This window comes from Terrapene carolina, unplaced genomic scaffold (genome assembly GCF_002925995.2).
Source record: "Terrapene carolina triunguis isolate 2854851 unplaced genomic scaffold, T_m_triunguis-2.0 Scaffold33356, whole genome shotgun sequence".
In the NCBI taxonomy this organism is placed as follows: Eukaryota; Metazoa; Chordata; order Testudines; family Emydidae; genus Terrapene; species Terrapene triunguis.
In genome coordinates, this window is record NW_020697707.1 from 797457 (window position 1) to 820489 (window position 23033).

General features: G+C 45.9%; 1 protein-coding gene across 1 annotated transcript in view; it reads left to right on the forward strand.

Annotated features, from left to right (window-relative positions):
* Nucleotides 1-840: 840 nt before the first annotated feature.
* The window catches only part of NRG1 (neuregulin 1), a 237281-nt gene continuing 215088 nt past the window's right edge, over nucleotides 841-23033 (forward strand). The window contains exon 1 of the mRNA XM_026663345.1: nucleotides 841-890. The gene's annotated coding sequence lies outside the window, so the exon portion shown is untranslated. The remainder of the gene's footprint in view (nucleotides 891-23033) is intronic.

Genomic DNA, 23033 nt, shown 5'->3' on the forward strand with positions numbered 1-23033 from the left:
CCAAGAGTTTGGGACTGAACCCAGCCTTGCCCCGGGGGAGGAGGGAAGTGGCCTAGGGTCAGATCTCAGAATGCCACATGGCTCTCAAATTGGGCTCCCCAGTGTGGTCCCTCCTTTGGGAGACTTTCTCCGCCCTGTGCTAGAGCTCTGGCAGGGGGAAGGGGTCCCACGCGCGAACAGCTCCCCGCGGGGCAAGGAGGCCCTTACAGCCGGGAGTAAGGGCAGCAAGCAGCTGCAGCAGCTCGGGCCAAGGTGCCTGTCCGTGCTCACCAGGCGTGCGCACGCCGCCCCGCTTCGCCCAGCGCTTTCCCAGCCGCTCGAGCGACCTCTGTCGGGTTCTGGCAGCTGCAGCCGCTCCTGCTCCTCCCCATCCACCCACCCACCCACCCACAGACACAGCCCTGTGCCCCGGACCTGCACAGGCTCCTCCCGGAGCAGCGTGCGGTGCCCGGGGCGGGCATTAGTGAAGCGGGGGCAAAGAAACATAGCAGAGAGGAGTTTCCCCAAACTTCCAGGAAGTCCTGGCTCCTTGTCCCAGGTGGCAGCAGCAGCGGCAGCCAGAGAGCAGAGGGGGACCCCGGAGGCGGGACACAGGGGAAGGGGGCAGCAGAGAGAGAGGCGAACTTTCCCCACCAGCCGGCTCGCTTGCTGCTCCAGCGTGCACGGAGCGAGGGGCAGGGGGCAGCCGGCGCGCCAGGGGCAGGCAGGGAGCGGGGTCCGGAGCTCAGCGGGGGAAAGGGGCGCAGCGTCCCCGGGCACTAGGGCAGCACCGGCCGGGATGTCCGAGAAGAAGCGAGAAGGCAAAGGGAGGAAAGGCAAGAAGGGCGGCAAAGGGGCTGGCAGGAAAGCGGACCCCCAGGAGGGGGGCGCTGTGGCCGAACCTGTGGCAGGTAAGTTCCCCCCTCCCCGCCCCTCTCCTGCTTCTCGGGGCTTGGCTGAGTCGGGGCTTCGCTGCGCGTCCTGTCCCCTTTGCGCCCCCCAGGGCGAGCCCTGCGTCCTCTCCCCAGGTGCCCCGCAGCAGGTGCCCTGGGGCGCCCTGTCGTCTGACCCGGCGCTGATGCTGCGGGAGCGGGGCTGGCCGGGGCCGGGCACCGAGACAGCCGGGGAAGGGGACGCGCGGAGCCGCTGCTTCCCCATCTCGGCGCGCCCCGCGGGTTCCCCCGCTGTGCCCAGCGCTAGAGGTGCGCTGCTCCCGCCTGCCCAACAGCGCCGCTGGGATCCACCGAGGGAGTCCTCGGGGCCAGCCTGTGAGATCTCCCTGGCACCAGCTGTCTCTTTAGTGCTTTCTCTCGGCTTGCCCCATACACACGACACTGCTCTGGCGGCGGTGTGTTTAGCGACCCTATGGAGATAACACATGTGAGCTGGGAATAGTTCGTAATAATGGGCTGACTTTATACAGTGCCTTAAGCCGGCACTAGCGTATGTGTGTGTGAGAGAGAAAGGGAGAGCCCAATCTCAGCAACATGGCATTCAAGTTTTTAAGGTAAGCCCTTGGCAAGTAGATTTTGTGTCTGGGCTAGTAAGTTTTCATGACTATTTAACCAGGCTGATTTTTTTTTACCACGGTGTGGTCCTGATAGCTCTGTGATAAACCGCAGAGCCATCTGATGAGCTGCATGTCGGTTGTCCTTTGGCCACCTCGCATGCACTTTGCGGGTAATTCATCTCCACTGGGACTGTGTCTAAGAGTCCAAACTTTTGAGCAGCTTTCAGCCAGCTTCCTCTTTTAACAAAAGAACCACACTGTTAAAAAATGCCCGATGTCCATCCCCATTGTCCCCAAATTAGTCTGGTCTGATAAACCAGACCTGTGATACTTTAAGGTCAGGTGCTTTGTGAGCTATCTGGACTAGAAACAGCTGTAGGTTCCTGCCTATGTGGATCAGCTTGCTAGATCCAAGCCTAAGATATTGGCCCTTATTACTAATTACTGTTATGTGTTATTTTTATTGTAGTATTTCTCAAACACTGCAGTCAGGATCAGGGTCCCACTGTGCTAGGCACTATACAAACATCGGAAGACAGGTCCTTGCCCTAAAGACCTTCTATTATGTCACCCTGATTTATCAACAAGCTATCTTATATACATTTCAAATGTAAGCTGTCTGGGGCAGGGACTGTGTGTTTGTGCAGTGCTTAGCACATTGGGGCACTGGCCTCGGTTGGGGTGTCTACAAGGGACTGTCATATAAATAAAACGAATATAGAATTTGATTTCCCCATGGCCATGTGTAATGGTTTACACCAGTGCAAAATGAGTTTAAAATGTTGAAATTCAGATTTGGTAGCAATTTAGAGCCATCCTCACTTTGTGTGGTGCAGGGTAACAGAGAATCAGCCCTGTATAGCCTAGAGATCTTTTTTGTTTTAAATTTCTTGCCTTTCATTGGTGCAGCTGGAATATTGTTAGTTAAGGTGTCTTTCTTTAGAAGGAGCAGCAGCAGAAAATGTGAAAACACTTTAAAATGCCTAAATTGATGTTTCTTTTAATGTGCTGTGACCCACAGGATGCTGTTATGCAATATAAAGGTTTAATAATCAGCCATTGGAGATGACTTGTGTAATTCACTAGTGGCAGCTATCCCAGTCTCATGCCAATAAACCACACACCACCACCATGTATGTCCTCTCTCAGTCCGTCTTGCTCAGTGAGACAGATTGCGTGGCTTGCGCTTATTAATGAGTGTGAATAAGAGTTTTAGAAATATCAGGGGAGACTTCCCTTGCTATGCAAAACCAGGTACAAATACTCCTTTGACCTTTTTATTATCTATCTCTCGATCCATCTAGGTTTTATAAAGTTGCTTGTTATCACTGTGGTATCTGGGCAGCTTCCAAAAAAAAGGAAGTGCCAAAATCTCTCTCTCTCCCAGCCCTGCCGACAGGAACAAGCTTGCAGCTACCTGTGGGGGAGGAGATGGGTGATAGTAAGTATATAGTGTGGGGCTGGAGATGTGTTTGAGAGGGTGGTTACAGGTAAGCTATGTCAAAGAAATGGCGTTGCAGTTAGCTCTGAATGTGGTGATGGGTCATTCTAACTGTGTCAGGTTGTGAGTTCCATTGTCTCGGTCCAGTTTTCATGGAGGTTCTGTCTCCTGCAGAGATTAATCTTCTCTGGGTTGTTGACAACTTAATTTTTCCAGCAGAGCAAAGTTGTTAGGTGAGGTCATCATTGTGTTAGGAGAAAGATGGTCTCTCGTGTAGGTAGGGCCAATTCTAAGCAGGGCTATGAAAATCAGTACAGAGACCTTGAACTGGATGTTTGTGTCTAATGGGGAGCCCATGTAGGGAGCACTGAATGGGGGGATTTGTGTCCCCAGTAACCTGTGTGTGTCAGATGAGTTGCTGAACTCTGAATCAGGTGTAGCTTCCTATAGACGCAGGTCTTTATTCTCCGGTGTAGGGAAATGCAGTAGTTGGAAATTCCAGACACATGGGTCCAGATCAGGATGCCATAGAATGGGGCATTGTCCTCTGACCAGCTGCAGAGGGAAGTGGTAATTCTTTGTCAGCAGGGATATTTGGGTGTGTAACTGCATTTAGTGACTCAATGACAACCCCAACGATGCTGTCTGATCTTAGAATCCAAGGGCAGGGGTTGCAATGGAGCAGGTGAGTTGTTGGAAGTATGCCTTTCTTCCTAGCAGCATCATATCAATCTTATCAGGATCCAGCTCCAGCCAGCTGCTCGTCATCCAGGTGCTAGGAGGCCTTGCCTACATTAGAAAGGTATTGCTGGTATTGCTATCCTGGCAAACCCTCCAAATGTAGATGCACCTTTTACTGGCAAAGGAGTGCTTTTGTTAGTATTAGCGTATACCAGTTCCCCAAACACAATAAGCTATACCAGCAAAAGTACTTTTTTGCCAGTATAACTGCATCTATGCTAGGTATAGAAATATTGTGGGGGGAAAATCACATCCCTAAGTGACATTGCTATAGCTTCAAAAGTTTCTAGTCAGGTCTAAGTGTCATTTCATTTTATGTAATTAAATTCCGGGTCCTTCAAACACATGTGCATGTGATGAGACAACTCGTGTAGAGTCATTCCTATGTGTAAGTGTTTGTAGCCTTGAGACCTAAATGTACAATTTAAACTTTCATATGAAACACAAGGCACCTTTATGCATTAGTTCTGTCACTGAACACTTTCAAACAGCTGATCTTAGGTTTGTGAGTTATGTCTTTTACTTGTTAAGAACCTTCTTTTTTATTTTTTGATAGTAAGTAACATTAAAGATCAAACAACATAGCATTTCAAGATATTAATGAAAACTACTATTCCAAGTGGAAAGAACAAAAAGTTAAACATGGGGCAGAGACGCAGATACTAGTTTTATGCTTTAGGCTTTCATTCTTTATCCCCTTTAAGGTCTCTTTTGCCAGTAGTTACATCTGTCTGTTGGTTTTCTGGAATATGAAATGTGGCAGTTAAGCTAAGGAATTATTCTTAAAATTCTATGTACCACTAGAGATAAATTTAGTAAATAAATTCTAGCCTTTCTTAATCCTTTTTTCTATTTTTGCTGTCAAAGTAATTCACATCCTTTCAGTCTTGGGGCTGGAAGCATTATTTTAATTTGTAACTTGTCATTAGCTTCAGAATCAGCTTTATTATTTAAATAAATCACACAGGGAGGTTTTCTTTTTAACTTAATTGTCTTCTAAAGTTACTCTAGGTAACTGCAGAACATCCATCAAAGAAGACAGAGATGCAAATTTAAAAAGGCTTTCAGATAAAACAGAAAAAAAGAAAAACAAAAACCAAACTTATTAACACTTCTCATTGCACAGAGTGGAATAGGGGCTAAGTGCCAATATTAGAAAGGATCATTTGAGGGATTGTTTGTTGCCATAGTTTCTTTATCCCTAAAATTGTGCAAAGGAACAATATTTTTCTCGCTTTCAAATGGTCTTGAACAAATCAATTTTATCTGGCTTGTCCTAACTCCAGAACTATTGTGTCTTCACTCAGTGGGGCACGTCAGGCGCTTGTGAGTACAGGTGGTGGAAAAACTGAGAAACTTAGTATTACAAATGGATAGAAGCTGACAGCTTCTCTCCAAATGACATCATTGACCTGCTATGCTAACTAAGTTTGCAAATAGGCTGAACAGTACTGTTGGCGGGCATTCTGGGACACCAATGGAATACCCCAGGGCATCCAGCAGAGAAGAACTCACTGCCTGGCACAAGGGGAAACTGACATCAGAAAGCTGTGCCTTTTTGTCAGTTTCAGATGCTTCCTCCAAAAGCCACAGCAAGTGGACACTGCAGCTTACAATATTGTTGTTATTACTCATATTGCAGTATCTTCTAGGTGCCCAGTCAGGACCTCACTGTACGCTCCTGTCCTATAAAGACCATCCCTGCCCCAAAGAGCTTACAATGTTAGCACATGACAAGAGTACAGAAAGAGAGAACAAACGGGAGGGAAGAGGGTTGGACAAAATCACAGTGAAATGACTGTGTTTGGTAAAATAAGCACATCAACTGCCTGGTCACTGTCGGTGTCTTGCAAGCATCACTGCTCAGGTGAGTTTTTATGGTGAGTTTGGGAGGAGGAGAAGGTAATGGTTTTGGGGATATGAGCAGGGAACTCCTGATAGATGGAAAGGGTGGGAAAGAAGAAAGCATGAAGGTGCTTGCAAGAAAATTGGATTAATGGGCAACAAAGTGTGGCATCATTGACAGAGCAGAGGTCATTGGGGGATGGGGTCAGACTGAGGGGCAGGGACCAGGCACTGTTACCACCCCTGCCTCCCCCCTCCCCCGACAGCAGGGCCAGGAGTTGGAGGTCAGGTACACTAGCCACTAAGCCACCCAGCCCTCTGAGCACCCTATTGCAGTGGGGCTAAGCTGTGAAGAGACAAGTTTGTTACAGTGGAGAAGGGGGAAGCAAAGATGGAGGGAATGATTTCAGAACAAAGAACCAGAATCTTAGCAGCACCATACTGTCTCGCATGACCTTCTCATAAACAAACTAGGGAAATACAGCCTAGATGGTGTTACTATAAGGTTGGAAAACTGTTCCCAGAGAGTAGTTATCTGTGGTTCACAGTCAAGCTGGAAGGACATATCAAGTGGGGTGACCGGTTCTGTTCAATATCTTCATCAATGATTTAGATAATGGTATATAGAGTACGCTTACAAAGTTTGCAGATGATACCAAGCTGGGAGGGGTTGCAAGTGCTTTGGGGGATAGGATTGAAATTCAAAATGATCTGGACAAACTGGAGAAATGGTCTGAAGTAAATAGGATGAAATTCAATAAGAAGAAATGCAAAATATTCTACGTAGGAAGGAACAATCAGTTGCACACGTACAAAATGGGAAATGACTGCCTAGGAAGGAGTACTGCGGAAAGGGATCTGGGGGTCATAGTGGACCACAAGCTAAATATGAGTCAACAGTGTAACACTATTGCAAAAAAGCAAACAGCACTCTGGGATGTATTAGCAGGAGTGTTGTAAACAAGACATGAGAAGTCATTCTTCCGCTCTACTCCGCACTGATTAGGCCTCAACTGGACTATTGTGTCCAGTTCTAGGTGCAGCATTTCAGGAAAGATGTGGACAAAGTGGAGAAAATCCAGATGAGAACAACAAAAATGATTAAGGGTCTAGAACAGCGTTTTTCAAATGCAGCCACCAGGGACTGTGATGGTGGGGAGGGCAAAGTAGCGCCCCTCCCTGTTGCTCCTGGATGCACTGCCTTGGTGTTTGGTTGCTGGGGCTGCCAGCAGGGGTTGGGCCCTGCCGCCTTCTGGAGTTACCTGGGGTATAACGCTGTAGAAGCAGGCAGCCAGTGAGTTCTGCACCTTCCCAGGGGTGGTGGGGCTCAGGCTTTGGGCTTCAGCCCTGGGCTCCAGCTGCGCGGTGGCAGGCCCCAGGCTCTGGCCACACGGTTTCAAGCTGTGTCCCTGGGCCCCGTCCGCTGGCCTTGGGGCTTTGGGCTCTGGCCACAGGGGTTTGGGCTCCAGCCCCTGCCCCCCGCCTCCCCCAGCCCCATCTCCCCATGGCCCCACTTCCTCCCCCGGCCCTCCATCCAGGACTTAATTTGCCCCCAGGCTTGCCAAAGCTGAGTAAGTCTGCTGTGAAAAGTGATATTCGTATGTTTGTTAATATCACTTTTCACAGCAGACTTACTAGCTAGCAATAAATAAATTACAATGATTTGGACGTGTATATGTGCATATTTATTTGGTTTTCCTAAAATTAATTAAGTATTTAGGAAAAAGTGTGAGAGTGGTCACCAGCAAGAGTTGGTGGCGGCACTCTGAGGCCACCAAAAATTTGTCCTGAGAACCCCTGGAAACATGATCTATGAAGGAAGATTGAAAGAATTGGGTTTGTTATTAGTCTAGAAAAGAGAAGATTGAGAGGGGACATGATAGCAGTTTTCAAGTACATAAAAGGCTGTTACAAGGAGAAGGGTGAAAAATTGTCCTTGTTAACCTCTGAGGACAGGACAGGAGGAAATGGGCTTAAATTGCAGCAAGGGAGGTTTAGGTTGGACATTAGGAAAAATTTCCTAAGTGTCCAGGTGGTTAAGCACTGGAATAAATTATCTAGGGAGGCTGTGGAATCTCCGTCATTGGAGGTTTTAAAGAACAGGTCAGACAAACACCTGTCAGGGATGGTCTAGTTATTACTTAGTCCGGCCATGAGTGTAGGGGACTGGACTAGATGACATATTGGGGTCCCTTCCAGTCCTATACTTCTATGATTTTATGATTTTTGAAGGGACTTGAGGGGAGGAAAATTGCATTCACTGAGGCCAGAGGGCTTGAATGATGGGAGGAGGTGCGCTGACCACAGTAACAGAGAAAGGCAGAGCCAGGGGCTTGGTGGGGAAGATTAAGAGCTCAGTTTTGGGCATGTTAAGTTTGAATTGATAATAGCGCACATTGCTGAGGCGAGATCAGAAGGCCGGGCCAAGATTTGAATGGAAGAAGGCAGGTTTGGAGAAGAGAGGAAGATCTGTGAATCCTTTGAGGTGCTAGCCAAAGCTGTTTTCAATTGAGGTTTGACCAGTTCTAGAGAAAAATCATCTTGCAGAATAAGTGACAAATTTTTGTTATCGTTTCCAACCCAAAATATTTACATACTCCTGGTCTGACTGGGAAGGAAAAGCCCTTTACCTCTATGCAATGTGTGAATGATTCCAAACATACCAGACCATTTTCAGAATAATTTGATAATGAATCTCGTTTAAAGCGTGTAAGTATCTTCATGGTTTGTGTACTATGTGAGATCAGTCACTCTTCAATTGCCTTTGACGTAACACAGCAAGAGCTACTCCAGAATAGCCACTGGAATGCAAATAAAATTGAAAGTACATACCAGTATAGCGACAGTACAATTATCCAATAACTATTGGCTGTGTATAGAAAGGTATTCCCCTGAAATAAGTAAAGAAACTCTCCTAAACTTTGTGCAAATATTGGTAGTTGGGGAAGGCTGAACATATTTATCTCTGGTATAATATTGTTCAGATTTGTTTAGTGATGTAAGGATTTTAAAATATTAACCCCTGGCACTTGTCTTCCCTCCTGAGACTACTGCAAATGCACTAGTTGAGACAGAAAGAAAACATAAATTGGTGTGAAACAGTATGAAACCTCTGAACAACTATGAATGCTAGCTGGGATGGTAAGGGGTTGAACTCAACACTCTCAGTCTGGGATCAGCTGAGGTTCCCATCTAGGCCCCAAAGTATGTGGCCAGATTTCAAAAGGTGTTGAGGTCTTTTGAAAATGTGGTCACAAGTGTCACAGTCGGAGCTGCTGAATGCTGAACATGTTGGAAAAACTGAGCTTTATTTAGGTGCCTAAATGGGAACTGCACTGTCTTGAAAATCAGGACCCACTAGTTTAGGTTGCTGAGTCCTGGAAAATCTAGTCTTGAGCTCTTTTTAAAATCTACCCCTAAATGTCCTATAGTATTTTGGGGCAGGTGCTTACAACCGAGAGCCAAACAACGATGAACAATAATGTTGCAAAGTGTCAGAAGTTCTGGAAATGCTATGAATTCTTACCAAATCAGTGTTTTGTTAACATTCCAAAAGTAACAAGAGTGAATGCAACTTTAACAGCGCTGATAGTTTATCATGTTCCGTTATGATACAAGAAAACAAACCAAGTGTCAATATTTTGTGTGAGTCATTCAAGCTGCACAAAGAACCACATGAATGCACTTCAAGTGCTTCTGTTAACCCTAAATTACTCCCTTCTCCAGTTCAGAATTGTCTGTGGGCAACTCTGAATTAGTTTGTTCCAGCCTGAGAAAATCTAAGCTAAATATGGTTTTAATGTGAGGATTGCAATTGAAAAATAATAGGAACGTAGTTTAAGCCCAATGGGACTTTCAGCTCTTTGGGGGCAAGGATCCTCTTTTAGTTCTGTGTTTGTATAGTGCCCAGGACAGTGGGGTCCTGGTCTGTGAGTGAGTAGGACTCTTAGATGCTGTGACAGTACAAATTAATAATAATTTAACATTTCGTTGAAATTAGTTGCTACCATAACACTAACAGAGCTTGCTATGGAAAAATATGAAATGTAAAAAAAAGAAAAAATGGTCAATCTTCATTAACTGGTCATGTTAACAGAAAAAAGAGTTGAAAAAGTGCAGAGTATGTTTGCAATGTTTAAACCTTATCTGAATGAAAAGTATTCGCCAGAAGTTTCCTTTTACCCGATTGTAAGCAAAAGACATTGGGAAATAATGTTTTCAGAAAGAACGTACCTAAAAGGACTTCCAACAGAGATGTATGTAAATTATAAGTCGTTTTTCTGTCAAGGGAGAAGAGAGAATATTTGTTCATTCTTTGGGGGGGTACAATTATTCAAAGCCGTGCCAGCTCTGTAATTTCTGTTTTAAAACATCAGCTGTCCCCTTACTTATCCCACCCCTCTTAGTCAGTATTTGTCACGGGGACTATAATCTAATATACTGATATGATGATGATTTTAGATGAAGGCTGGTTCCAGTGATGTCCTGGGTTTTTTTTCCCAGTACATCCTTGGCTGCCATTAATCCTGAACTCTTCTACTCCTCTAATTTAGCTACTCCCATGGTGCCCCTCTCTGGCCACTAGAGGGTGCTCTGAGAGCACCACTCACAAATCCCAAGGTCTCACTTCTGTGTTACTCTCAGCGTCCTGATGGCCAGCCCTAGACTTGAGGCTTCCACTGTATTTTGGGGGGTGCAGAATAGTGGTTTGGAATAAATCACCAGTCTTTGGCTTCAGAAATGTAATTCTAGTTTTGCGCGGGGGGTGGCGGGGAAAGAGTTTCATAATCTTGGCCCATTCTCCAGGAGTCTCTCTTCCTGTTGTGTTAGGCTTTGATGGGGATATAACGTATATCTAATTTTGCTCAAATCCACAGCACAACGTGATTTTCTACTCACTAGACTAGACTTCAATAATGGTCATTCTCAAGTCATGGATCAGCAGGGTGGGGTTTTATGTTGGGAAAATTCACCTTCCTTTCTATCCAAAATTCTCCTGCCTTGCAGTTTAATCAGTTGTCAGCTTGTGTCCTGTGGCGTGAGAGAGATCCGTCCTGTCGTCTCATGTCTCCCCTCCCTAGCCCCAGTGAAGTGCAGACAGCGGTGACAATCGCTGATTCTGTGTGTCAGAAATATTTCTGTGAGAAAGGAAGGCCTGGCAATCGGTGGCAGAAGTCACGCAGGGCCTCTACTTAGATGGAACTCCCCTTGGGGTCAGTGGGAGCATGGCTTGAGAAGGACTGCAGGATTTGGCCCTGAATATGTTTGCCAAAACATCCCAAACCTTTCATTTCACAGCTTCAACAGGCAGGCAGCTGCCTACTCCAGACAGCTGTTGAGCTTTCGGTGTAGCTATGTGGGAGACAGGGCATGTTTTATTAAGATCTTTTAGTACTTTGACTTTATTTGTATTTTATGAGCGTCTTAACATGGCAGGAAGCAGTGCAAAAGTTAGGAAGTGCAGCAGCGTCAAAGCTGTGTGCGCAGGTGAACTGGGAGAGGGAAGCACAGGTCCTGGCATGTACTCTGCTCTGCTCCCATGTGACAGGAATATGAAAAGTTCAGTGTGAGGTCATAGAGATGTTCGTGAACATACTGTACTGTCCTTTTCTCATTCCCATCTTTCATTTCCCCTCTGGTATTTGGAGCTGCTTTATTTCTGCTAAGGGGGAAAAAATCCAGTTAGGGAATGCTGGGAATATAGCGACAAGTTTTCTTAGAACTAACGGGGAACTTTTTGGTAAACGCACTATCTTGAACATTCGTGTTTCTCCGGTACGTCAACTTGTGGATGCCGTGGGATAATTACTCCTGCTTCACTTGTGTCATTCAGTGCACGAAATCCTGTTGGCACCCGTTTGCTCATTGATACTGGCATAACTCTCATGGGAGTGTGGGAGTTCCCCAGGTGGATTTCTGGGAAAATAGACACTCTAGGTACGTCTACACAGCCTGCAGGAGGGACCCTGCCAGCCAGGGTTAACAGACTTGGGCTAGCAGGTCTCACACTAGCGCTCTAAAAATAGGTCTCAGAGCCCGAGCTCTTTCTGTGACACAGCTAGTTGTAGGACACACGCCTGAGTCTGTGGATCCAAGCTGGGAGGCTCGCTTCTGCCGGCTGTGTAAACATACTCCATTATGTGGATTGGTCAGGAGGGGCCAAATGGAACAATCCTCATTCTGGCAAGGCTGAGAAATTTGGCCCTATATATGGGCCAACTAGATATTGAGCCAGGTCCCCATAGGACTAAACAAAGTAAGCACAATTCAACGTTGAGATTGTTTGTTTGGGGTCATTTCTTTAATGCCTTGTCTGCCTCTGTCAGCCCCGCTGGCCTGATTGTCCCTTCAGCTCTGTAAGAAGAGGCAATCCAGATCAGGCTGGGACTTTTATTCATGTTCAGCCCCACTGAACAGCTTGTCCATGTGGCAGTAGCCCTCGTCTTATCTACTAATTACCCGCACAGCAGTTTATATTATTGTACAGCTAATGGTTGAGACGAATAATGTTACAGCTTCATGTGTAGATTTTGCGAGGAATAAACTGAGAGTCCTGGTAAAATACAGTTGCAGGGATGCTTGAAGGAGGATTTCATGGGTGTGGTTAATGACAGAAAAGCTAGATTTTAAATCAAGTACTGCAGGAAGCAATTTCATAAATTGGTATTTTAGGAGAAATCTAAAAATTCTGTTGGCCACTACAAGTTAGTGGTAGGCTACTTCGTGTTTCTTAATGGTAGTGTATTGGGTGTTCTGTCCACTGTGTATTGAAATATCATGGAATACAGCTTTCAGTCCTAGTCTTTGTATTATATTTGGGAAATGTATATTGGTTATTAAAGCCACAGTATAAAATATGACCTCTTATTGGGCAAATGCAGTTTTGCCTGTAGGTTGGAACTGCACTGAGTATATCGCTGTTATGTGCATTATGGTAGCACCTAGAATCTCAGCTGGGTGTAATGTTCCATACTGCTAGACAGCTTCTGTCCCAAAGAGCTTGCAGTCTAAACAGATAAAGGCACGGGAAAACGAGAGGGAAAACGATTTGCACAGGATCTTATGGCAGGTCAGTGGCAGAGCCTGGATAGAATCCAGGTTTCCTGACTCCTGAGCTAATGCTCTATCCGCTAGACCACACTGCCTTCCCAGTATATGGAGATAGCTTTAGAGACCTGGAAGTAACATAGGTCCAGATCAAGCCCTAAACATTGGCACATGGAAGGATCCTCTAAACATGGATCTCCCCCTCCTTGCACAGAAAGGGGTGTTGCAGGGCTAGCTCCGAGGTGAGAAAAGAGGTAGGTGTGTCAGGGAGAATGCACGTTGTTCTCTCACCCAATTCTGTGATGGGAACTCCTCATTGAGGGAGGCTCTGGGGGCAGCAGCAGTCAGAGAGATCCTGGCAGTACAGCTGCATTGGACCTGCACTGCCAGGGAGTGTCAGTGTGGTGCCAGAGACCTGCAAAGTCTAGGTCCCTGGCTCACTCCAAACGACAGCAGCTCCTACCCATCCAGACGGAGAGGAGCTCCAGGAGGAGGAACCTCACAGAGTTTTCCTCCCCAAGCAGGTTTTACCACGGGGCAGTTAGCACGGCTGACGGAGACTGAAAGCAGAACATTGTCATATTCCGTATTCTAGCCTTACCAGCATCGGCTTTTCACCACTGTGGTCGGCTGCACTGCTGCAAATGAACAGTCACAACCAGACATCTGCAGCTTGATCAGCTGCCGAAGTGATGAGCTGTTCTATAGAGATGAACCAGGCTATTGAAAATCAGACACCAGACTCTGAAAGCTGCTAGTCATACCTGTTCTTGGAAAGGGCAGACTGCCAATGAACCATGGGCAAAACACTCCATCCAGCCGGGACTTCCAGAGGATGCAGGAAATGACTGGTAACTAGATCAGACTAGAAAAAAGGTGCAGCATTTTTATCAGTGATGGTGATTAACCATTGGAACCACTTACAAGGGATGTGGTGGATTCTCCCCCACTTGAAGTCTTTAGATAAAGTGGATGGATTTTTGGAAGATACGCTATCATGCAAAGACAAGTTATGGGCATGATGCCGTAATTAGCGGCCGGTGGTATATAGGTTGGCCTAGATGATCATAATGGCACTTTCTGGCCTTAAACCCTATGAATCATTGCCAGATTTAATTCTGTACCTCCAGCAGCTCTGGCTTCTCCAGTTGTTTCTGTTCCTAGATACATTTTGATCTAGGAATTATTTTTGTCTACATTAGTTGCATTGAAGCATATGAGGGAGTAAATGCAAACACTGGCGTCTTGTGCTAAAGGAGGAGAACCCCAGAGTCACACTGGCTAACACAGTTTCCTTGCCCAGACTATGAGACATGCCAGGAGCATATAGCAACTGGATAATTCCTTTGGGTTTAAGAATGTTGCTAGTTAAAGGAAATTTTAAAAATATATTCTTTTAACTCAACACTGCGTCTTTTCTTATTTGTGTTTTCTGTTCCTGTTGAACATTGGTCCTGGCTAATCACAGTGAGGGGGTGTGGAAAATCCATGTGGCCCACTCCCTAGCCAAGAGGATTCCCAGAGATTCATGCTGATCCCAAGGGTTCTGAGAAAGGTCCGGGACATCCATGCAGAGACAATGTGCCTTCTGACCAGGACTGGCCCCTCACAGCTTCATTGCTATGTGCTCAATCTCCTCCCCTTCCCCTGAAGCTCCTGTAGAGTTCCTTCCGTGGGTGGCGGGGAAGGGGAATAGCATTAGAGAGGCAACTGACTGCCCCCTTCAGTGCATGGATGGCGGGAACCACATGTGGAATGTCTCCTTTGTTAGTGGATCTAAGGGGGACCATCTGGTCACTCTTGCTTGAAATTAGGCATTACTCCAAATAAATTACCTCTTGGTCACTACACATGCCTCCTGCCTTTGGGCCCAGTCAGCCAGTCCTGATTCAGGGAAAACACTCCCCAGCTTTCCCTGACTGTGCGCTGCAAGTTCAGACCCTAATGCTAAGTAACGTGTGTTCTCCAGCTTCCAGAGAGAGAGATTATCATTTTAAATAAGTGTCTTGAGCCCAGTTTAGGCATTTTAGCCTATGGATGTTGGAGTAAATACATCAGTGCTGTGGTGCATTTCTTTCCCTCTCTTCTTTCCTCTGAGCACCGACTAAATTAAAAAAAAAAGTTAGGGAGAGATTTTCAAAGGGCAGATTCCCTTGACGTTCAGTGGGTATTGTGGGCTGGATCCTGCACCCCTGCTGTTAATGGCAGCTCTGCCATTGTCTTCAGTGGCCATAGAATCAGGCAACGTATGCACAGCTTCCATTGATTCCTTTGGAAGTCTCCTGAATGAATGCTTATGGAAGGGAGCAGCTTGACAGTGCTGGAGACTTAGGTTCTCTCTCTCTCCTCAGCATCTTCAGTTTGCCCCCAGAAGTACAGAACCCTCCCACTGCATGGCAAATCCATCTCAGCCCTGTCCTAGGTGGACAATCTCTAGGGGAGATTGGGCAGGGAGAGTGCAGTACCCTTTCAGTCATTGGACTCTCTGCCAATTGGGTTGCCTCCTGTAGTGTTTTGGGCGACTTTTCTTCTAAAATGGACTAGGACCCCCAATTGATTTGACATAGATCTCCTAAAAGCTGTCGATTGAAATGCCTTTGGGCCTGATTTAGCAAACATGTGAGCAGTGAGTAATTTTACCCACGTGAATTGTTCCATTAAGATCCGTGAGAATACTCACATAAGTAAGTTACTCATATGCTTATGTGTTTGCAGGATGAGCCCATTTTTCACTCCTACCATTGGGTCTAAGGCCTTGTCTCCATGGGAAAGTTGCACTGGTTTACCTTAAATCAGGTTTTAAACCAATTTAGCTAAACCAGCGCAAATCCCTGTGTGGACACTCTTATTTTGATTTATTTTAATTTTATTCTCAATCGACTTAAACTAAATCAAAATAAGATACTCTTAAATTGAAATAGAAGTGTCTACTCTTGGATTTGCACTGGTTGAATTTAAACCAGGTTAGTTACGACATGAGGTGAAACTGGTGCAATTTTCCCATGTAGACAAGTCTCAATGATCAGGAGGTTCCTACTTCTATTCACTACCAACCTTCTGTGTGCCCCTACCAATCCAGTGTGTGAGCCATCTAGACCTCATCCGGAAAATGATATTTGAATGGTCTCTTTGGCTTTGGTATTGAATGTAACAGCAAACAAATCTGCATCTTTCCCAAATCTCCCCCCAACTTCTTTCTACTTTCTTTTGTCCTTTGGAAGACACTCATTAACTATCACTAGCGCACATTAAGAATATCTTCAAAATGCTGAAAAGATGCAGCAAGCAGGGACACAGAAAGGCAGCTAAATCCTGATGCAGCTTTGTAAAATTCTTTATGACCAGCTCTGATTTCTGTAGCTGCTCCTTCAGTGCACTTCATTGGCAATAGCTGCAACATCGAAGTCAATTCCCAGCTCTGGATAAAGGAGGAAAGTGTTGATGTTTGCCGTTAAATCCAAGGTTGGATTTTTTTAATTTACCCAAAGCTAGTCTCTATTAATCTTTGCTGTGTGTGTTAGGGTTTCCTGTTGAGTTGTCATGCGGGTTAAATCTGACACCCTGAGTTGTAGCATTGGTTAAGGAAAGGCAGCACACTACTTAGATGAAAAACCAGGAGTACCTTCATGCTTCTTGGGTGTTTTTATTTGGTCAGTACTGCAATGCTTGCAATGGCCAAAAAGCATCTTGACGCCTCATCTTCGCATGATGCCCTGTTTATGGTACTTAGTTCTGAACTCATATTCCTAAGGTGCCCAGGTCTTTGGATGCCAAAAATTAAAATGATTAGTCCAGACTCTCTCCTGCATCAAGACCTGCTCAGCACACAAAGGGGAGGTCGGTGAGCACCAGTAACAGCTCCTTCTTTCTCAAGCTGCCCAAGTCTCCACATGAGTTAGAGCAGCCTCTGTTGCTTTAACTTAATGGCAGCTTGCCCTGGCCCCATCGGTGGAGAGCTGATGGAGCTCGGGTATGCTGACACGCCACCTCCTGCCCACTGTGCCAGGATGAGGCAGTTGGCGTAGGACCCAGCTCTGCTGCTTTGCACCAGCTGAGCCGCTCCTCTGCCACAGGGGAGATCGCCTCTGACCTGTGATGCTAATGCCCGGGTTCTGAGCAGCACAAAGAGGCCAGATGAGGAGGGTAAACTAGAGCCTGTTCTCATTGTTCCCATCTCTTCCTGGGCCGGCCACAGGGAAAAGCTCTGTACTGCTTCCAGAAGTGGCAAAGAATGGATTGTGATGCTAATTAGCTCCAGTGCTATTCACTTGGCCCACAGTTGTGTGTGCTTCCCAGGGGCCTTCATGCCACACTGTAGGAAAGGAATCTGCTGTTGCTGATTATGGGAGGTGGGAAGCCCCCATCAAAGATTTTCTCAGTGAGCGGCGGGATGGAATGCTCAGCCCCGGCTGCGCACGCTCTCGGTGCAGCTGGACCAGTGCCACCAGTACAGAGCATAGGGAGAGCACTGGGCCCAGCTCACTCCTCCCCTCTGCAGAGAATTTTGATCCACTGCAATTGCACAGTCCCGTGTTTCCTTCCTCATCCCCCTGCCGGAGAAGTGCAGAGGTCTCAAGGCTGGATCCCACGAAGAGCAAAGCACTTAGTCACACGTTTAACTGTGTGTGAATAATCCCATTAGCTTCAATGGGACTACTCGCATGCTTAAAGTTAAGCATGTGCTTAACTGATCTGCTAGACGGACCACAGTGTTCAGCATTTCGCAGGATTGAGTCCTTAGCTCACAGAGGCTGGAGATGGAGTGGAGTCCTGCTGAAAGAGGTCTGCACTACTTCCATCCTCTGTAAGTGACCCACTGCTTTCAAACCCAAGTCTACGGGTGACCTCAGCACCTAGCTCTAAACAAGCAGGGGAACAAGAAAAAAGATAATTAGCCATTTAAACTAAAACAGGGAATAAACTTCTGTGTTTCAAGCATAACATTTGAAAGAAATTAGGTCGGATTTCATGCTTTTGGTTTGAGGCTCTGTGTGTGGTCTCCACTAGGGCAACAGCTGATAAGGAGGAGAAAGAGAAACAGTAATGTTGATACTTATTTCATTATGTTAATAGTTAACCTGACTTACAGGTGGAATTTGTGTATACTTGGTGGTTTTAGATATTCAGGTGTTTTCAGCACCTTTGTCATCTTATTCTCAGGTTCTGCAAAGTAAGAAACTGCAGTTTCTCATTCTACCTTGACTTTTTTAGGAGTTGCAAAGAAATGGCAAAATGTTTCACCTTTCCAGAGTTGTTAGTGCAGATTTAAGGCCTGCGCAAACAGACACAAAAACTTGTCCATCACAATTACAGCAAGAAGAGGAGTTCAGTTGTAAGTGCGCCTGGCCTTTAAGTCCTCCTAGAATGTTATTACATCATAGAATTCCTCCACCAGGGATGTGTCAGGAAAAAGTGCATCTTTTTATTTAAGCCGTATTTAATTTGTGGTTACATAAAAATGCTGGAGCTTTTATGGACAAGCCCCCTTAGGGAGTGGTTCTGTGAAATTTGCTAACAGCTGGATGGCACAGTTTGGAAAGCGCTGCTGTCCGTAAGTAAGAAAAATAAAGGTTGCTGCGAGAGACCAGTGTATTTTTCCCAAATAACCCTTTTATTTCCATATTAACTCTTAGCAAGGAACAAATCTTTGACTAATGTATGTTCTTTTGATAGTCTTGGGAAGTCAATTCTTCTAGAAAAGCGGAAATCAGCCCCCAGCAGGGGAACGTTCGAATGTTAGGAATAGCTAGTTTCCTTTTTTAAAACTTCAGTTGGTTCAGAACTCCCTTGACAAATTAACAGAACGCCAGACATCACTGGATTGCCTTATTTCATGGCGAATTTGTAACTAAAGGCTTCTTCTCTAACCAGGGACTGTCAGTTTCCTGGAAAAAGTCAGAGTCCATTTCTGATCAGTCCCAAAGAGGCACAGAACAAACAAGACCAATAAAATGCTTTGAAGTTGTTGTAAAGTAAGTATCAACTTGAGGCACCAAGTGCTTGGAATATGGTTATCAGGCCAGTTACATTCATAAAACTGCTTTGCACCCATTTATGTTGATTCCATAAACTTTGAGCAGATAAGATAAATCCAATAACCCAGGTAAAGGAATATACTTACAGAATATGAATGCAGGGCTGTTCTCCCGTTAGTTAGCCGGGGATTCATGTTTGTTCAGTAGCACTAGCACTAATCTCCCCTTTTCCTCCTCCCCAGTTCTCTCACAAGATAGAAAAGACCCTTTCCCTCCACTAGTCTAGACCCCCTTCCTGCAAGCCAGGGAGGACTCCCTCCCTCCCCTGACCCAGCTAGGGAAGACGAGGTCAGGCTGACCCACTCACTACAAGCAGCAAATATTCCCAAGCCCCCACCCAGCCCACCATTCTCAGAGGGGACCTGCTTCTCAGCCTCCTATAGCTAGAGGCTACAGAGTGACCCAACAGCTGCCTCTGTGAGACGCAGCTGATAGGGGAGCTGCCTAGAGAAGCTCATAAGGGGGTGGGGGAGCGTGGATAGGTGGTCAGGTCTGAGGTGTGGGGAGTTTTGGATGGATCTGGGGTGTGATTTGATTGATTTTTTATTTTTTAGGTGAGAAAGGAAAGTGAAGCACTGAAGGATTTTTTGAGTTGGGAGAGAAGGGAATGAGCTACAGAGGGAATGGCCCATGTATCACTCATTGAGGAAGCCCCTTGTTAAAATGCTGCCAATTTAGGGCTGGGTTAGTATCTGGGTGCTTACTGTGTCTTTTTCACAAGCACTAGTATCTAAATTTCCCATAAAGCCTCTTGCTTGGAGCATGCCGCATGTAAAAGTTCCAGCCAGGAGTAATGGGGGAAGGGAAAATGCATGACCTCATAAAGTTTTCGTGGAGATGCACTATAATCCAAAACCAGAATTGCCAGGTGCTTCTTCAGAGAGGGATCGGGGTTATATTTAAATACATCATCTAGATATCCCCTTAATACCAGCAGAGAATCAATTCCATTTATTCTCTAAATGCACATTTCTTTTACCATGGCATAACTCCAAGAAGACGTTTCAATTGATCGGCGGGCTGAATTTAACACACACAGACAAAAAGTGAAAGTAAGTATCATTACTTCTAACACGGAGGTTTTACCAAGCTATTGAGATATGGAACTTTTAAAAAGCAAGACACCTCAGGCTTATTTTTAGAAATTCACTTCTCCAAATTATCCTGCAGGACAAATTGGACAGAATACTGTAATCAGCGTAAGGTTCAAGTGGTCCACCACCAAAATGAAGAGAGCACTTAATCAATGCACTTTAATCTAGGAGGGAAAGCTGAAGGACAGTGATGATCCTTGGAAATGGATGTAATATTGCTAGAACAGTTAGCCCAAAGTCCTGTTTGGGGGTGGGGTGGGAATATTCAGAATGGAGGGGGACTGCCTCAGTGCCCGTAAAGTAAGCAGGGGTAAATCTGGTCATAGCTTGAATGTGAACATCCCAACTTTGCCCCCACCCCAACTTTCATTTGGCTGGGGCAGGCTGCTGAGTGGGGAGCAGAGGGGGTTTCTGTAGCTGCTTTACCCGGCAGTGCTCACCTGAACTCTCCTGCCAGCTGGGCTCATCTGGAGAAGGCAGCTGCGTTGCCACCTCTTGACACTAGGAGCTGCTCTCACTCCTGCTGGGCATGAGTGATGCTTAGGGGCAAAGCGAGTACTCTGCCCAGAGAGGAAGGAGTGACTGGGGACTTGGAAGGAAGAGTCACCGGAGGGGTGTAGAGCCACATGAGCATAAGAGAGAAGGAGGGGATTTACACCTCTGGGCTCTTTGATGGGGAGGCAAGAGTCTACTAGCACTATGGGGGTCTGTGTGTCTTTCGCCCGCCCCCAGCGTTGCTGGCAAAATGACTCCACTGATCATCCTTGTGATCGTATCTTTTAGCTCCATGCAGTGACCATGGCAACCAAAGTTCTGGATTGGTTGCTATAGGCTAGTAACTCTAATGTCTGTTGATGGGAATGGGGGAAGGAGAGCAGCTGTGGAGCATGGGGAAGTTGCTTGACTGCGGTAATCGTGTTTGGCAGGTCAAGGGTGAGCATTGGCCTGCAGGGATTAGTACAATGCCCTGGACTAGCAAAGTGGTGTTATAATAAACCCCAGATGTTTCTGCTATTTTCAATGTGTATGTTATGCTTAAACCTTAAAATGTGTCCTAGGATATGGTGGGTAGGGAAAGGTTATTAGCTGCTTGGAAATTCCTTATTTGTAATATATCTATTCCCTCTTGATATTAGTTGCTGCCCATTTAAAACATAAATCTTTGATTCTGTATTGTAACAGCGACATTTCCTCCAAATCAGCGGTTCCATTTGACTTCATGAGAACACAAACACAGTTCTCTTGTGAGAATTCAGACCTCGCACTTCAGAAACTGGGAACTGCGGTAACAAGTTTTGTGTAATTATGTGAGATGGAGAAACAGCACACAAGAGATGTAAGGAAGTCACAGGGGCATGGAAAACACAGTTTCATTCCCCCAGGCTAATGGTTTTAGAATTTGGAGCCATGACCCTTGAAGTATGTCATTGGCCCCAGCAGAGCCATAGCACCATTGTGTGAGCTTTTAAGCCTAATAAATGTTTAGATCAAATCAAAGTCTAGGAGTCTCCTGTACTTAGCGTCTCTGAACAGAGGGAAGAGGAGTAAAGCAGAAATAACATAAGTAACCATGTTTGTTGTGGACATTTAAACATTGTTCCATACAGCTGGGATGACTCAAGAGTTTTGTAAAGAGGGGGAGGTTGTCTTTCACCTCTAAGTTACTAATTCTAAGTTAGGCTAGGCTGGTAGTGATTGGAAGATGTCACCATGTGATGGCTAATTGGTGGTCTCAGTCCCGTGGTCAGTGGGCACATCACAAAAACTGCCTTTGCAAAGAGAAATCCTCCAGTTTTAACCCTCCCGGGCAGGGGTGGGATGAGAAAGCTGGTGCAATTGTGAGGATACACAGAGGAAGGTGTGAGTGGAAGAGGAATCTGTTTTATCAGTGCTGTCATACGAGCACCCCTTGTGAGAACTTTCAAAATCTTTGCAATGTTCTTGCTCCTCAAGGATTGGTGGGAGAAGGAGGAGGAGCCGGTCACAAAGCTCTGTCTGCAGCCCTTGGCACAGAATTTTAGAGTCCTAGGCAGGGCCGGCTTCCACCAATTCCCCCGAATCGGGCCCCGCGCCTAAGAGGGCCCCACGCCCAGTGGCAGGGCCACCCAGAGTGGGGGGCAAGTGGCAGAGAATCCCTTCCTTGGCTAGAGGCGCCTTTTTAATTTTTACTCACCCAGCGGCGTTCCGGGTCTTTGGTGGCACTTTGGCGGCGGGTCCTTCACTCGCTCCGGGTCTTTGGCGGCACTTTGGCAGCGGGTCCTTCAGTGCCACTGAAGACCCGGAGTGAGTGAAGGACCCACCGCCAAAGACTAGGAGCGCAGCCCGGTGAGTACAAGCCCCACGTGGTTTTTTTATGTGGTTTTTTTTTTTTAGTCATCCCTGTCGGGGCCCCGTCGAAACTGTTCGAATCAGGCCCCGCACTTCCTAAAGCCGGCCCTGGTCCTAGGTATCAAATCCAGTGCCAATCTGTGTACCCATTCCAGCCTTGGAAACTCCTCCAAGGCTGCCAACTGAGATGCTGGATAGTGTCAAGGTGAGTGATGATTGTAGATGGTTTTTATGGTCTGTGTAACTGTCCATTTAGATCAAGACCTCCCCTCTCACAACTCACTTCACAGTCATCTCATGGGAACACCCATTGGCCATTTGTACCCATCTCTGGGGAGGTTTATTAAGGACTGTACATTCTTCTTGTTCCCTGATGAATAGCAAATTTGCTCTTTCAGAGTTTCCAGCAGAAACCTACTTCGATATTCGTTTTATTTAATCATTGACGTACTTATTTACTATAGAGATATTGGATATTCATAAAGTTGATGAGATAAAACACTTTGCAAAGAGAACTGTGTGAATGGAACTAATAACTTCTGAAATATGTTTTAAATTCCTGCTAGAAGAAATAAAACACAAATAAAAGGCAGAAATAGAGTGGGGGAATCAATTTAATCATTTTGATTTTGTTCATTATTCTCTCCCGTCAGGTTGTTTTATTATATCTCCCTACAGATGGGCAGAGATTCAGAGTAAGGCAAAGCTGAGTGAAGGAGTTTGTCCATATTCTACAGGACATTTTTTGTGTCTGTTTTTTGCATTTCCCTGAGCAATGATGGTGACCTCTTCGGTCAGTTACTACCTGAGAATTCCCCATGCAACCAGCAGGGGGACTCAGGATAATAGATTTTCTCACAGATCATTAAAAAAGGGCTTATGCTCTTTCTGGTGAATGTCCCCTCTCTTTGGTTTTTTACTGATTTACCTTCTTCTTCCAGCTGTTTGCAGCGTTCACTACCATGTGTCTAATCTGCCTATTGCAGTGGTTCTCAAACTCTTCCAAATCAGGA